A 13,867-nucleotide genomic window follows, 5' to 3' on the forward strand; every position below is an offset into this window, starting at 1 on the left:
ATCCTAGGGCAGAACCTGCATGACCTAATCATCCTCCATGTGGGCCTACTTGCTGAAGGTTCCACCATGTCCACAGCATTCTCCTGCAGGTCCATGAGCCTCGGGGCTACTCAGAGCAAATCCAAACCATGACAGAGATGTTCCTGGATTTAGGGAAACATGAAACTTTCCCTGGAGGGTCTTGATGGCCTTGACACTGACTTTCCTCTTTTTCTCTGTAGCTGTATGAAGGCGGCACCTCTGCCTCACTGGCTGCACATAAGTTGACCAGGCAGTGTGGGCTAAGTACAGAACTGTTTTGGGGTGCTTTAACCTCTGAGCCATCTCCCCAGCCCTCTTTCTTTATTTTGGTTTCCACCTGTCTCTCTGCTCAATTCTGTCCCTCCTGACACCAGAGGCAACACCCAGAGGCAGAAGAAGAGCTTTTAACAGAAGCTCAGCTCCCAAACTGCCTGCAGGCAGGAGACCCGCGAGATTCTGTGCCTGGTTGAGACTTTTTGTCCTCTGAGTTTGATTCCTGGCGATGCTGTGTTCACCAGTGCTCTGTCTCCCTCAGATGGCTCAAATTGGCTTAGGTTTGCAACTGATGGGCCACAACCATGGAACTGAGGGCACCACATGCTAGGCTACTGCTCCAAGCATCTGTTTTGTACGCGGGACACCGAGGCCAGCGGAGAAAGCTCTGGCAGAAGCTCACACGGGGAAGATGTGGTTTTAAGCTGTGGCTCCAGAGCTCACGATCCTGAACTTTCAGGCTATGTCTTGTGGGGTTATGATAACTGTTCTTCCCATTGTTTAGATGCCAGGACTGAGGCTTGGAGAGAGGTGGTGGCCTCTTTAAGGCCCAAGAAAGCCCCGGGCCTGCTCCTTCTTCTCTGGCTGGCCAGGTGGTGGAGGCGAGTCCACGCCCGTTGGTCCTGGCGTCTCAGTGCCCAGGGAACTGGTGAGATTGTCACCAATGTGAATAACTCTGCTGCCCCCTGTGACACTCTGTCTCCACCTTATCAGCTTGTAACTTCCTCCAACTGTGTGTCAGACAGCCCAGGCCTCAAATTCCTGGTGGGTGATGCTCACCCTGTCTGCGATAAGAGTCCTGGCAGCACAGGAGACCAGCTGCATCTCCGGCTCAGATGACAGAGGTGTGGAAGGGCCTCCACTTTATCTGGTAGAAAGGTCGCCAGGGATCCTTGGATACACTCTAAGCCTGAAATTTGGCACCCTGCCTCTTCTCCCTGGGCCCAGGATTTGTGGTAGTTCTGACCCCTGAACCACCCAGAGTGGTGGCCGCATATCTGGTCCCTTCCTGTCCCAGATCACCTCTTTTTCTGTGATAGGAGGAGGGTTAGATCTTCTGTTCACTCTCTCACATGTTGAGCACCCCTGTGAGGGGAAGACCCATCGCAAACACTTTGAGATCTCAGTTCACTTAATCTCTCCACCAATTTCTCGGCTAAACTTTGATGTCACTGGGTTGTTATTATTTTTTTTTTTTTAATGTTGAGGAAATCAAGCCCCAGAGAGGTGAAGTAACTTTCCCAAGGTCATATAGCTGTCACGTGGTAGAATTCTTATCTACCAGGTTATTCTACCAATAGTCACTTATAAATAAATCTTAAAATGTTAGCCAGAGGTGAGCATTCTGGGAGACTACATCAGAATGGCTCTTTTGGGGTCTCAGAGAGGGCTCTTGAGTAAGGACATTTCATCTCTATCTCAAAGCAAGGATGATCCAGCTCTGGGCACCTGAGGGAAGAGTTTTTCAGATAGAGGGAAAAGCCCACGCCAAAGCCCTGAGTAAAAACACATGCCAATATAGAAACAGAAAGAGCCCATTGAGCAAAGGCCTGTCCAGGTTTGGGCAGAAATTTGAGGCAGGCTGGTCTAGATTCTCCTTCAGACTTTGGCCCCTCATCCCTTCCTGGCTTTTCTGGAAGCCCCTGGGCCCTTCCTGGTGCTACATTTTCCCAGCTGTGTAGCCCTCAGCAAGTGGCTTCCTTTCTCTGAGTTTTTGTTCTTGGCTGTCCCCTTCCTATCCTGGGCTTTAGGGGGCTTTGGGGGCGGGGATGGGACCACACTCTAGGATAGTTGCTGCTGCTTGGATGTGGGGTAGTGGCTGCGGATCCATTAATCTCTGGACTGAGGCCCACAACTGGCAGAGACACAGAAACCAAGACACCGAGTTGGAGAGTAAAGAGATCAGGAGGGACAGAATTGGGCAGAGAGACAGGTGGAAACTAAAACCGAGAAAGAGGGCTGGAGAGATGGCTCAGAGGTTAAAGGCAGTTGCTTGCAAAGCCTGGGAGCCCAGGTTTGATTCCCCAGGACCCATGTAAAACCATGCATCTGGAGTTCATTTGCACTGTAAGAGGCCCTGATGTGCCCCTACCCAATCTGTCTCTCACTTCCTCTGTGCTCATACGTAAATAAATCAGATAGAGATGCACAGAAGAAAGAGACAGGTAGGGGGGAGGGCAAGAGACATGGAGGGGAGTCCAGGACCTTCAGCACGAGACATGGGGAGCTACAGAGAGTCAAGTTCAACCACAAGGACAGAAAGACCTAGAGAGAAATATGTGAAAGTGTTGCTAAATGCCACTGGATGGCACACTTCACGCTGGTCAGTTTGACTGCAATGAAAGATAAGAAAAGATGACCTCCACATATACATGCCAACACACACACCCACACAAATAAATAAATAAAATGAAAAAAAAAAAAGGAGAAGAGCAACAGGTGGGGGAGGGGTTGGCAGAGACACTGATGGAGACACAAGAAGAGACAGCCACCCAGACGGACAGTGTCAGGCCTGGCTGGTTCTGGGACCTGAGGCTGGTGCTGGGGAGGAACTGGGGACTTGGACTTCTGAGCCAGAGCCAGGCCTGCAGCCCATGGGCTCTGGCCCAAGCCTTACTCTGAGGCTGCCTGGTGCCAAAACAGTTTCAGACACAGTCTGAGCTTTGCATGTGTGGGTTTGGGTGCAGATTTTGAGCCTTGGTCTATGAAGAAGACCTGGAGGGGCAGCCACTTGCCCAGTTTCTGCACCCTGCAGGACCTGTTACCATACCTACTCTCTGGGGCTGCTGGTGGTGGGCAGCAGGAGCCAGATACTAGAGGGTGTAGGAGAGTCAGAGTCCCAGTGATTAATGATTTGGGTTTATAACTTGAGTGTTACTACTGACGCTTGGACCCTGTGAGCTACCACTGGGTTCTCTACATTCACCATCAACAGGAGGGCCACCGCAAGAGATGACGAGGCCCTGCCCAGCCAGGCTCTAGAGGCCAGAGACCTTTGCTAAGGCCACACAGCAGTACAAGCAATGGAAGTGTGTTGAAAAACGACAGGCCTAGACTAGGGCAAGCTGTTGGGATCACAGGTTGCCCAGGTGGGCTTGGAGATAAGGGGCAGCCTAGTAGGGAACTAGTCTCTGATAGGGCAGTTTTATACCTAGGTATCTTTTAGCCATCACAGGGTGCCCATGGGCTGCGGGTCATCGTCCAGGTGAAGATCCTAAGGTTCAGGCTGGACAATAGTACACCCCCCCCCCCCAGCCATTTCCAGAGCTGCACTGTGACATCTGAAACTCAAAGTGGAGGGAAAGGGGCCGCAGGGAGGGAGTCGGGAGAGTTGTGGGTTCCGCGGCCATTCGTAGGGTAGACTTGGGCTTTGCAATGATATCCGGGCTAGGAGCCGCTGGGGCGGCCCCCTCCTCGGCGGGATCCTAGACCCGGATCACAGGCGGAGCCTGGAGGGGCGGAGCCTCGAGCTGCGCCAGCCCCGCCCCGCCCCGCCCCGCCCCGCGCCGCGCGCAGCCTGGGCGCCGGGCTCTCGACCCGCGGACGGCGGCGGGCTGCACGGACGGACGGACGGACGGCGGCGCAGCGGAGCGCACGGCGGTGAGTGCCCCAGGCCTCTGGGCCGCCCCTGGGCTCGGGTCGGCGCGCTCGGGCCCGATGGGTCGGCGGACCACGGACGGCCGGTGCCCAGCCTCTCAGCGTCGCCTGCCCGCTGGGGTTCACTCTCTCGGGTTGCAGCTCAGGGCAGCTGGGGCCCCATTGCACAGATGCAGGCACTGAGACCAGCACGGGCTGATCTCCTACCCACCGGATCAGTCGCCTCCTCCCTACTCCTGGGCCGGGTCCTGCTGGTCCCCCACCTCTACCCTTGTCCCGCAGGGTCCTCCTGGGTCGCCGACCCTCTAAAGCCTTCCAGTCTGGCACCACTCCTGTCGCCCCCCTCCCCCAGTCACATACTGCCACACACGCACGCATGCCAGCAGAAGTTCGTGTATGCTCTGCGGACGCGCACCCCCACCCCATCCACAGTGCTGAATCTCTCACACGCAAGGGCTCCTCTGGCTCATCTCTGCACACACGTGCTTCCTACACACTGGCCTTGCACACAGGTGACCCTCAGACACTGACGGTGTGTTGCTATTAAACATTCATGCCTCTAACACACTTATAAGGTAGCCCAGCGCCGATATATGTATCACGTGCATATCACATCACGTGCGCCACACGTGTGTCCCACACAGGCCTGTCTGTCACCTGAAGACAGCCATACACACTCGGGTGCCAGCACATGGTATCTTAGCCATGTGCACTGAGCTTCATGGTTCCCGTACCTGGGTAGGTGGGAAGGTGGGTTCCCCAGGCTTGGGGTAGGGAGGTGGCTGGGAGTGTTGCTGTTGGCTCAGGGGGCTCTTGCTGTAGCCTGGGTGGCTGTGTGTGTGTGTGTGTGTGTGTGTGTGTGTGTGTGTAGGAGTGGGTGAGGGGCTCAGCCTTCAGGGGTGGGCTTGGCTCTTTCAGTATCCCCTGCTTCTTTTTAACCTGATCTCCCAGCTGGGAGTGTCTTCCTTCCCTCTTCTGCTGTCCTAAGTAAGATCTTGCCCATCACCTCTGTGATGGGCACTTGGGCCATCGGAAGCTGGTCAGAGCCAGTGTCCTGTGACGGGCCACAGAGAGAAGAAAAGAAGGCCTGTGGATTGGGTACTTGTTGCTGATCAGACCCTCACAGGGTTTTTACTCAGGGCCTTTGCGTGGGCTGTTCCCTCTATCTGAAAAACTCTTCCCTCAGGTGCCCAGAGCTGGGTCATCCTTGCTTTGAGATACAGCTGAAATGTCCTTACTTGGGGCACAGCAGGGGGCTCCCTGGGATTGGCATCTAGTGGAAACCCATGCTGTTTGTGACTGAATGGCTGGAGATCGGGCCTCAGCTTTTCCAGGTGTCAAGTGAGGGTGAGGACTCCCTGGGAGGAAAGAAGGATGGAGAGCTATTGCCAGGGTTGGGTGCCCCCTAACTTCCCGCCTTCCCCTCCTCGCAGTGTGAAGTCAAGGCATCTGATTCCGGAGGCGCAGACCTGCCAGCCCTGGCTGTGGCTGGCCCTGCGTGTTTTGTTTGGCTCCCGATACGTTATTATTATTTTAAAAAATTTAATTAGCTGCCAGCATTCACAGATTGGCAGATCTCACACAAAAGGCAGGATTTCCGTCTTCTCGTGAAACATCACAAACTCTGGTGGTTTGGGGTCCACATGCCCTTGTGAGCCGTTTGTCTGCTGCAGCTTGCCTGCCACCCTAGGGATGGGCTGGGAGTGCCCTTTCGTTGCAGCCCCCTCCTGATCTTCTTGCTCTTTTTTGGCTCCTGCCTGGCCTGCTTGAGCCATGTTGGCCGTGGCTCTTGCGCTGCATTGTCACCTCCAGGATGGGCCCAGGCTTGCCCCCCACCAGTGGTAGTGAAGCTTTCTGCTATTCAGAACCATAGTCACTGCAGCAATGTGAGGAGTCCAGGGCTGGAGGGATGGCTTAGTGGTTAAGGCGCTTGCCTGCAAAGCCAGAGGACCCAGGTTCAATTCCGCAGGACTCACATTAGCCAGACACACAGGACGCACACACGTCTGGAGTTTGTTTGCAGTGGCTGGAAGCCCTGGTGTGCCATTTCACTCTCTCTCTCTCTGACTGTAATAAATAAGGAAAAATTTTAATTTTGTTTATATTTATTTATTTATTTGAGAGCGACAGAGAGAAAGAGGGAGGGAGGGAGGGAGAGAGAAAGAGAGAGAGAGAGAGAATGGGTGCATCAGGGCTTCCAGGCACTGCAAACGAACTCCAGACGTGTGTGCCCCCTGTGCATCTGGCTAATGTGGGTCCTGGGGAACCGAGCCTCGAACCGGGGTCCTTAGGCTTCACAGGCAAGCGCTTAACCACTAAGCCATCTCTCCAGCCCAATAAGTAAAATTTTTAAAAAGATAGCATTTCAAAAAAAATTCATTTATTGTTTATTTGCAAGGAGGGAGGGAATATATGGGTATGTCCAGGCCTCCTGCCACTGCAAATGAACTCCAAACTCATGTGCTACCTTGTGCATCTGGCTTTATGTGGGTACAGGGGAATTGAACCCTGGCCCTCAGGCTTTGCAAGCAAGTGCCTTTAACTACTGAGCCATCTCTCTGGCCAGACAGCAGACTTTTTCTGCCGGGCTGTGGGGGTGGTCTTTTCTACCCAGATACTGGTAGCCATTCTGTGAGGCCACATTTGTGCCCTTCATTGATAGATAGGGAAGGAGGCTCAGAAAAGGCTCCCTAAGCAAGGGTAGAGCTGTCAGTTCAACATTATCTTTTTTTTTCCATAATACTTATTTATTTGAGAGGAAGAGAGGAGAGCAAGAGAGGGAAAGGATGGACATGCCAAGGGCCTCCTGCCACTGCAGATGAGCTCCAAACACACGGGCCACTTTGTGCATCTGTCTTTACATGGCTACTGAGGCATCGAACCTGAGCTGCCAGGCTTTGCAAGCAAGCACCTTTAACTCCTGCAGCTCAGCTTTTTTGAACCCTAGAGTAAAGCTCTGTCCTCCTTTGGGCACCAGGAGAAAGCGAGGGCTTAGTGGCAGTGACTCTGGAGTTCTCTGAACCTCCTACAGCTGATATATTAGGTGCCCAATAAATGCTCCAGGCCTGACTAAGGTGAGGAGACTGTCTGAAGGATTGTGCTGGAGCCAAATCCAGGACCCACGAGGAAGGTTGCAGCTTGACCTATGTGGCCTTTAGGGATTGCAGAACATGATGCCTGTATGAATGTGATGGTCACTTTCCCTGTAACCATGAGGTGAGCCCACCAAGTGTCTTGGTGAACCCATGTGGCCTCGGGACTATATACCTGTGCCCTCTTAGATACCTACTGGCTCTTCACTTGTATTTAGAAACTGGGTTGTGGTTTATTTCCTCCTGAACCTTACGGCTGGCCATGGCAATTGAGATGCCACCCAAGAAGGGACTTGAGACACCACCCAGGTAGAGGAGTAACAGAGCTCCCCTCCTGGCTCACATTCCTGCAGGGACTCATCGGGTGGGTAGCATGGGGTGTTACTCTAAGTTCCAGTTTCTGTGCCCCTCCTTTCCCCTGCCATCTGCATGCGTCTGTAGGTGCACTAAGTGTCTCTGTGACATGTGGCTGCTTGTCTGCGGCACATGGTGGAGGTGCAGTCGCTGGCCTCTTCCTCATGCCTCCCACTGCCACTATGGGCCCTACCCCTTGCTTCTCTGGGCCTCAGGCTTCCGTTCTGTAAAGTGGGTGTTTCTGATGGCTTTTCACTGCTCATGGACCTGCAGTGGGGAGGTGAATATGGATTCTGGAGACAGCTGTCATCAGGATGTCGAGTGATCCTTCCCCAGGCAGATTGGGGAGGCACATAGGGGACAAGCAGAACTCTGTCCTTGATCCCATTTTCTAGGTGGGAGGGAGGTAGTCAACAAATTAATGAGTGGAGATGACTTTAGACATGTGCAGGTACTGTGGAGGAGATAAAGCCAGCCAGCCAGCACATACCCAACTGGGAGGTTAGGCTTTTTTTTGTGTGTGTGTATAGAGGGGGAAGGGCTAGGTCTTGCTATGTAGCTTTGGCTGGCCTGGATCTGGAACTTTGTATAGAGCAGGCTGGTGGGAGGGCTCCTCGAAGAAGGGTTTCAGAGCTCAGCTGGGACTAGAGGGTGCACCTAGTACGAAAGACCCTACTTGATTGATATGTGTGAGGGACAGGAAAGGGGAGCGAGGTAGAGCTGAGTGGGAAGGAGACAGTGAGGGCAGGGGAAGTAGAAAGGTGTGTGGAAGGGAGCTGGGAAAGTTCTGGAAGTTTTGAGCTAGGGAACTAAGAGATGCAATTCTGTGTAAAGACACCCTGGCTGACAGCAGGATCCAAAGGCTTTGTATCTCCACAGAAGGGGCGCCATGTTGCTGCCAAGCCCTTGCTAGAGTCAGCCCTGGGCTGGGACAGGCCTCGTCCTGAGAAAACACAGGTAGACGGGGAGTCAGACCTGGTGGTGGACATTGAGTTCCCCTGATACATAATGGCTTAATGGAAGCCAGCAGACTCTTATGGAATATTACGTAGCTATAAAAACTGAAGGACACAATCTGTGGAAAGATCCAGAAGATCTGCTGGGAGGAGAAAACAAGGAGGTAACACGGTATGTAAAGCCCGGTGCCTGTCATGTAAAATCAGAATATAAATTCACACACACCTCTGTATGCGTCCACTAATCTGCGAGGAAGCGTGAGCTGTGCTCACCTAGGGAGGAGACGTCCCAAGGTGTGTCTTCTTATCCTCGAGGGTGTCTTTGAGCCTGGTCCCTGCTTGCACTGCTGAGGACATCACATGAGGGCTTGGGGGTGTGGCTCAGTGGTAGAGTATGTGCTTAGCATGTACGAGGGCTCTACATTCCATCCACAGCACCATGAAAAATCATCCCCCAAACAGTACATGAGGATAAAAAGGGGGCTGTGAGAGGGGCCGTTGACTTGTGCTAGGTGGAAGAGTGAAAAAAGCTTTTCACATCCACTGTGTTCATGACCTTGATAAACAGACGGAGTTCTCCCTGGTACTGCCTGTAAAGGTTTCCATGGCAATTGAATTATCTGGTGCCAGAGTCATGTTTTACAAAGTGTGGTCAGTGGATGCAAGGAGGGAGACAGTGAGGGTGGAGGACGTAGAAAGGTGTGTGGAAGGGAGCTGGAAAGTTCTGGAAGTTTTGAGCTAGGGAGCTAAGAGATGCAGTTCTGTGTAAAGACACAGAATCTCCCCCTTGGTGTATTTCTCTCCCTTTCTGCTCGCCCCTGGTTCTGGGGCGTGGGTTCTCCTGGTGATTCATGGCTGTCTGCGGGAGGCTTTGTGGAGGTGAAACTTCCGTTGGAAGGTTGCTCCTGGCTGTCTTGCACGTTATGAATTTACGGAGCTCATGAGACCCCACGCTTGTCCCGTTTGGTCCTGTACAAGCTTCACAGCTCTGCTGCACACACACTGTGACCTGCAGGGCCAGTAATTCACCTCTATGTGGGCCTCAGTCTCTCCCAACCTAGTGCTGTGGAGAGATGAGACCGCTCATCCCTTCACTCGGCAGACATTCATCCAGCACCCATGGGAGTGGGGCATGTTCTCAGTGCTGGGGTAACTCAGTGCACATCTTCCTTCACCACCATGGAGCTTGATTCTGCTTGGTGACATAGTCCCTTGTACCCTGTCTTGTTCTGTGCAGGCCACACAAGCAAGGAGAGGCAGGGGACCGGCCCAGGACAGGGTAGGTTTTGGTAATCAGTGATGGCAGAGCCCTGCCCTGGCCATTTCTGGGAGAAGGAACATTCAGATAGAGGGCAAGGACAAGTGACCAGGACCAGATGGAAAATAAGACCCCCATGATCTGGGAAGAGGGCAGTCAGGGAACTGGGCAGGTCTACTTGAGATGGTAAGGTCCCCCGGGCTACTGTCTGGGGAGTAGGCTGGCAGTGGCAGCATGTGTCCCCACTGCTGTTGGAAGGTAGAGCTGAGACCAGGGTGGTAGAAACATTGGCTGTTGGAAGCATCAGGCTCTGGGCTCTTGCTGGGTTTTCTGCTGGATCAAAATGGTGAGAGGGGGCTGGAGAGATGGCTTAGTGGTTAAGCGCTTGCCTGTGAAGCCTAAGGACCCCGGTTCGAGGCTCGATTCCCCAGGACCACGTTAGCCAGATGCACAAGGGGGCGCATGCGTCTGGAGTTTATTTGGCTGTGGCTGGAGGCCCTGGCGCGCCCATTCTCTCTCTCTCTCTCTCTCTCTCTGTCACTCTCAAATAAACAAAAATAAAATATTTTAAAAAATGGTGAGAGGAGGCTGGGGGAAGACCCAGGGTCCTACTTGACCATCGATCTGAACCCTTGCATTCTTCCCAAGGCCCATAGGCCTCTCTGCCCCATGTTTTCTCCATATTCCCTCCTGACTGAGCTGGGGCTTTGGCTGGGCCTCAGGGGGTAATAACAGTAGTGGGTTACGCACACTTGGGGAGGGTTAGGAGCTCAGATGAATTGTTTTTTCGAGGTAGGGTCTCACTCTATCCCAGGCTGACCTGGAATTCACTGCGTAATCTCAGATGGTCTCCAACTCACAGCGATCCTCCTACCTCTGCCTCTTGAGTGCTCGGACTAAAGGCCTGGCTCTGGGAGCAACCTGGGAGGTGCTTGCTGGCTTGTGGGTTAGTAGCTTTCTGAGCTGTCCAGGGAGGTATAGGGAGAGGAGGAGCAGGTGATGCCTCTGGGGCTGTCTGCAGATCCCAGAGATGCTGCATAGTTCTTTAGATGAGAGTATCAAGGTCATTGAGCCTGAAGGCACCTCTTGGATGGCCAGGGAGAGCATCCTAGACAAGGTGTAACTGTCTCTGTGATGGCCAGGAAGAGTGAGGGAAGCATGGAGCCCAGAAAAAGTCTGGCAGAGGTAGGAGGATCACCACGAGTTCGAGGCCACCCTGAGACTACATAGTGAATTCCAGATCAGCCTGGATTAAAGCGAGACCCTACCTCGGAAAAGAAAAACAAAAAAAACCAAAAACAAAGCAAAACAAAAAAAAAAAGCCTGCTTCTCTTGGGGAGTGGGTAGGGGGAGAGAGGGAGGTCAAGCTGGGGCTGGTAGACAGGTCCCTGAAGATGCTGGGTTCCTCAGTTTTGGCTCAATGGCTGGTGACAGACACTCAGCGTACTCTGAGCATGGGAGGAGCAAAGGCGGCTTGGGGGTGTTGGGGAGTCCCTCCGCAACTCAGGTGTCAGGGTGGGACTTGAAAACAAGCCTGTGAAGTGGCAGGACAGGGAAACCGAGGCTCTGGGAGGGCACGCCCGTTTGCAGTCACATAGCAAGTAAGAAAGGAGAGTAGGGTGGAGGCCAGTCTCTCCTCCAGGTCCTCAGTGCCAGGCACTGCTGGCTGCCTCTGCCAGTCCCCCGCTTTGGGCATGTCCTTTCCCAGGGCGCCGCGCGGGTCAGGCTGTGCGTCATTTGAGCTATTGTACTCACAGCTACTGTAATCTGGAAACATTACAGAGCTGCCTCGCTTCACGTGCACGGGTTGTTGCAGAGAAAGTGCAGGTCTGGGGGAAGGTTGTTTCCTTCCTGGAGGGTGGGTAGCGCTACAGTATTGTCCGCAGCCAGTGTCCCCACCCAGGTCTTCTAGCTGGTGAGGAAATGGTGTCACCTCCCAACTGTCGGCTGAGGCTGGGGACCGTGGGACCCTCAGCAGGCGAAGAAGGAATGTGGGCACTGAGGGCCATGTGCCACACCCATGAGTGGCCATTGCCTAGGGCACCTGCTGGCCCCAGGTTGTCTCACCATGTCAACCCTCATTTGACCCATTTGTGAGGTTTGGACAGCCCTTTGGCTTTGTTGACCTTTCATGCTGAGGACTAGCCTACATGTAGGTAAAGGCTCTAAGGTGTGGCAAGGTCTTGGTAGTGTATATGGAATGCCTTGAGAAAGATGCTGGGCACCAGCCTGGACCATAAGGGTTCCCTCTTACCCTCTGCTTCTCCATTTGAGAATGAGCTGGCTGACAGCACCTCCCTTGGGGCTGGTGGAGACCAAAGGACAGATGGAAGCCCTCACAGACACACATTCTCACATACAGAGGCACCCACAAATACACACCTCCACACACGCATGTACTTTCACACCCCAACACTTATTCCTGTACACAATACACAGTATGCCAACCACCCAATATATACTCTTTCTCTCATACACATGCACACATGCTGAAGGCCATGTTTCTCACTAGGACCATCAGATGGTGTCCCTGGCCCTTTGTAGTGGAGACCACTGGGTTCTTCATTCACTGTGCTACCTCCTGGCTGGATTCTGCTAGGGATGTGCCCATTTTGCAAACAAAAACATTGCTGCCTGGGATCACCTTCCCCAAGTTGCCCAGCAGCTAGAAGAAGTTAACTTGCATTTGATTTTGAGTTCAGGCTCTAGGAGCGCCCCGCTTAGTCCTGCTCACTTGTCCCCCTTGGCTTCTTCAGTGGTGGCTGACCGCCTTGGGGAGCCTCCCAGACTCCTGGGCCCGATGGCCGTACCACAGCTGGGGCCAGACATTGCCTGTTCCTGCACCCTGCCCGCCACTCTGGCAGTCCTGAGAAATATCTCAACTTCAGGGGCTGTGTAAATAAATTGTCATGTGGCAGAGGCCCCTGGGAGTCGCAGAGAGGCCGGCTGCCTGCTCCCCTGGCTAGCGCTTCCTTCCAGATGTGGTGGCAGCTGATGACGGTGGGTACAGGAATGGGGCGGGAAGCAAGTCACCGAAGGAGGGAGTGTGGTCTGGGCAGAAAGGAGCAGGGCAGTCGGGGACAGGGAGGGGAGTGGTTTGGGCAGTGTAGGGACAGTTACCCACTACTGGAGAGCTTGGTTCTTTAAAAAATTTTTTTTAATATATTTTATTTATTTATTTGAGAGAGAGAGAGAGAGAGAGAGAGAGAGAGAGAGAGAGAGAGAGAGAGAGAGATAAATAGGTAGCTAAATACAGAGGGGGTGAAGGCTGGGCATACCAGGGCCTCCAGCCCTTGCTTCCAGATTCATGCACTACCTTGTGCGTCTGGCTTCATATGGGTACTGGAGAATCAAACCTGGGTCCTTAGGTTTCCCAGGCAAGCACCTTAACCGCTGAGCCATCTCTCCAGCCCCAACAGAGCTTGGCTGAAGGAGAAGAGGTGAGAAGCAGCCAGGTGACAGCAACCCAACCCCTGCGTCGTCGCTGCCTGCCCAGATCTTTCCTGGAGAGGGGGCGGTTCTTCAGGCTTTCCTTCAGAAGACCTCTTGAAAAAGACAAAGCATGGGGATATCTGGTGAAATCCAGAGATGAACAAGGGTCTGGCCCAAACCCCCGCTGAGGTTGCTGTCCATCCCAGGAGCAGGCGAGCCTGCGTAGATTGTTGGCACCGATGGGCTCTGGCTTGTCTTGTACTTCTGCTCGAGTCAGGGGTAGAGGAGGGCTTTGGGACCGCTGCCTCCTCTCGGGGCTGCGAGGAACCCCGTGGTCTGAAGTCACTAGCTTGCCACTCCACTTCTAGTCCTGCCCCCAGGGCTTCTTCCGCAGGTTTCAAGTCCCCTCCACCCGAAGTCCAGTTTATTCTTCAGGAGGGACATGGGCGAGCCCTTCTCCAAGGCTTTGGCCTCTGTGGTGTTGAGCCTTACTGCTCACTTTTTCCAGCATCTAGAGATTTTCGTGTCGACTTTTCCTTCCAGTCTCTTACTAGGCGGCACAGCTAATCACGCTGGGCTCCAGCCCTCTTTGGCTCTGTGCTTTTATCCTTGTGCTGTGCTCTGAGCTCTGCATTCTGATGCTGGATCCAGGACTCGGCAGCCAGGGTCTTCTCTTGTCTATTCATGTCTGCTTTTGGTTTCGAGATTCCTGGTTTTATAACAGGGGAGGGGAGGCATATTCCTCTTTCTAGGCCTGGAGCATTTTAACAATCTTTCAATTGGATGGAAATTATTGGGGGCCCTACATATTGCATATTGTGCTGGCCTCTAAAGAAAGGTTGATTTCTCAGTCCCCTGGGAGGAGAGTTGATGTTCGCATGCGA

The 13,867-nt window shown here is 53.4% G+C and overlaps 1 protein-coding gene across 2 annotated transcripts in view; it reads left to right on the forward strand.

Moving 5' to 3' along the window:
* The first annotated feature begins 3,845 nt into the window (after positions 1-3,845).
* The window catches only part of Fbln2 (fibulin 2), a 74,894-nt gene continuing 64,872 nt past the window's right edge, over positions 3,846-13,867 (forward strand). For both annotated transcript variants that reach the window (XM_045152450.1, XM_045152451.1), the window contains exon 1: positions 3,846-3,894. The gene's annotated coding sequence lies outside the window, so the exon portion shown is untranslated. The remainder of the gene's footprint in view (positions 3,895-13,867) is intronic.

This window comes from Jaculus jaculus, chromosome 6, assembly GCF_020740685.1.
Source record: "Jaculus jaculus isolate mJacJac1 chromosome 6, mJacJac1.mat.Y.cur, whole genome shotgun sequence".
Lineage (NCBI taxonomy): Eukaryota > Metazoa > Chordata > Mammalia > Rodentia > Dipodidae > Jaculus > Jaculus jaculus.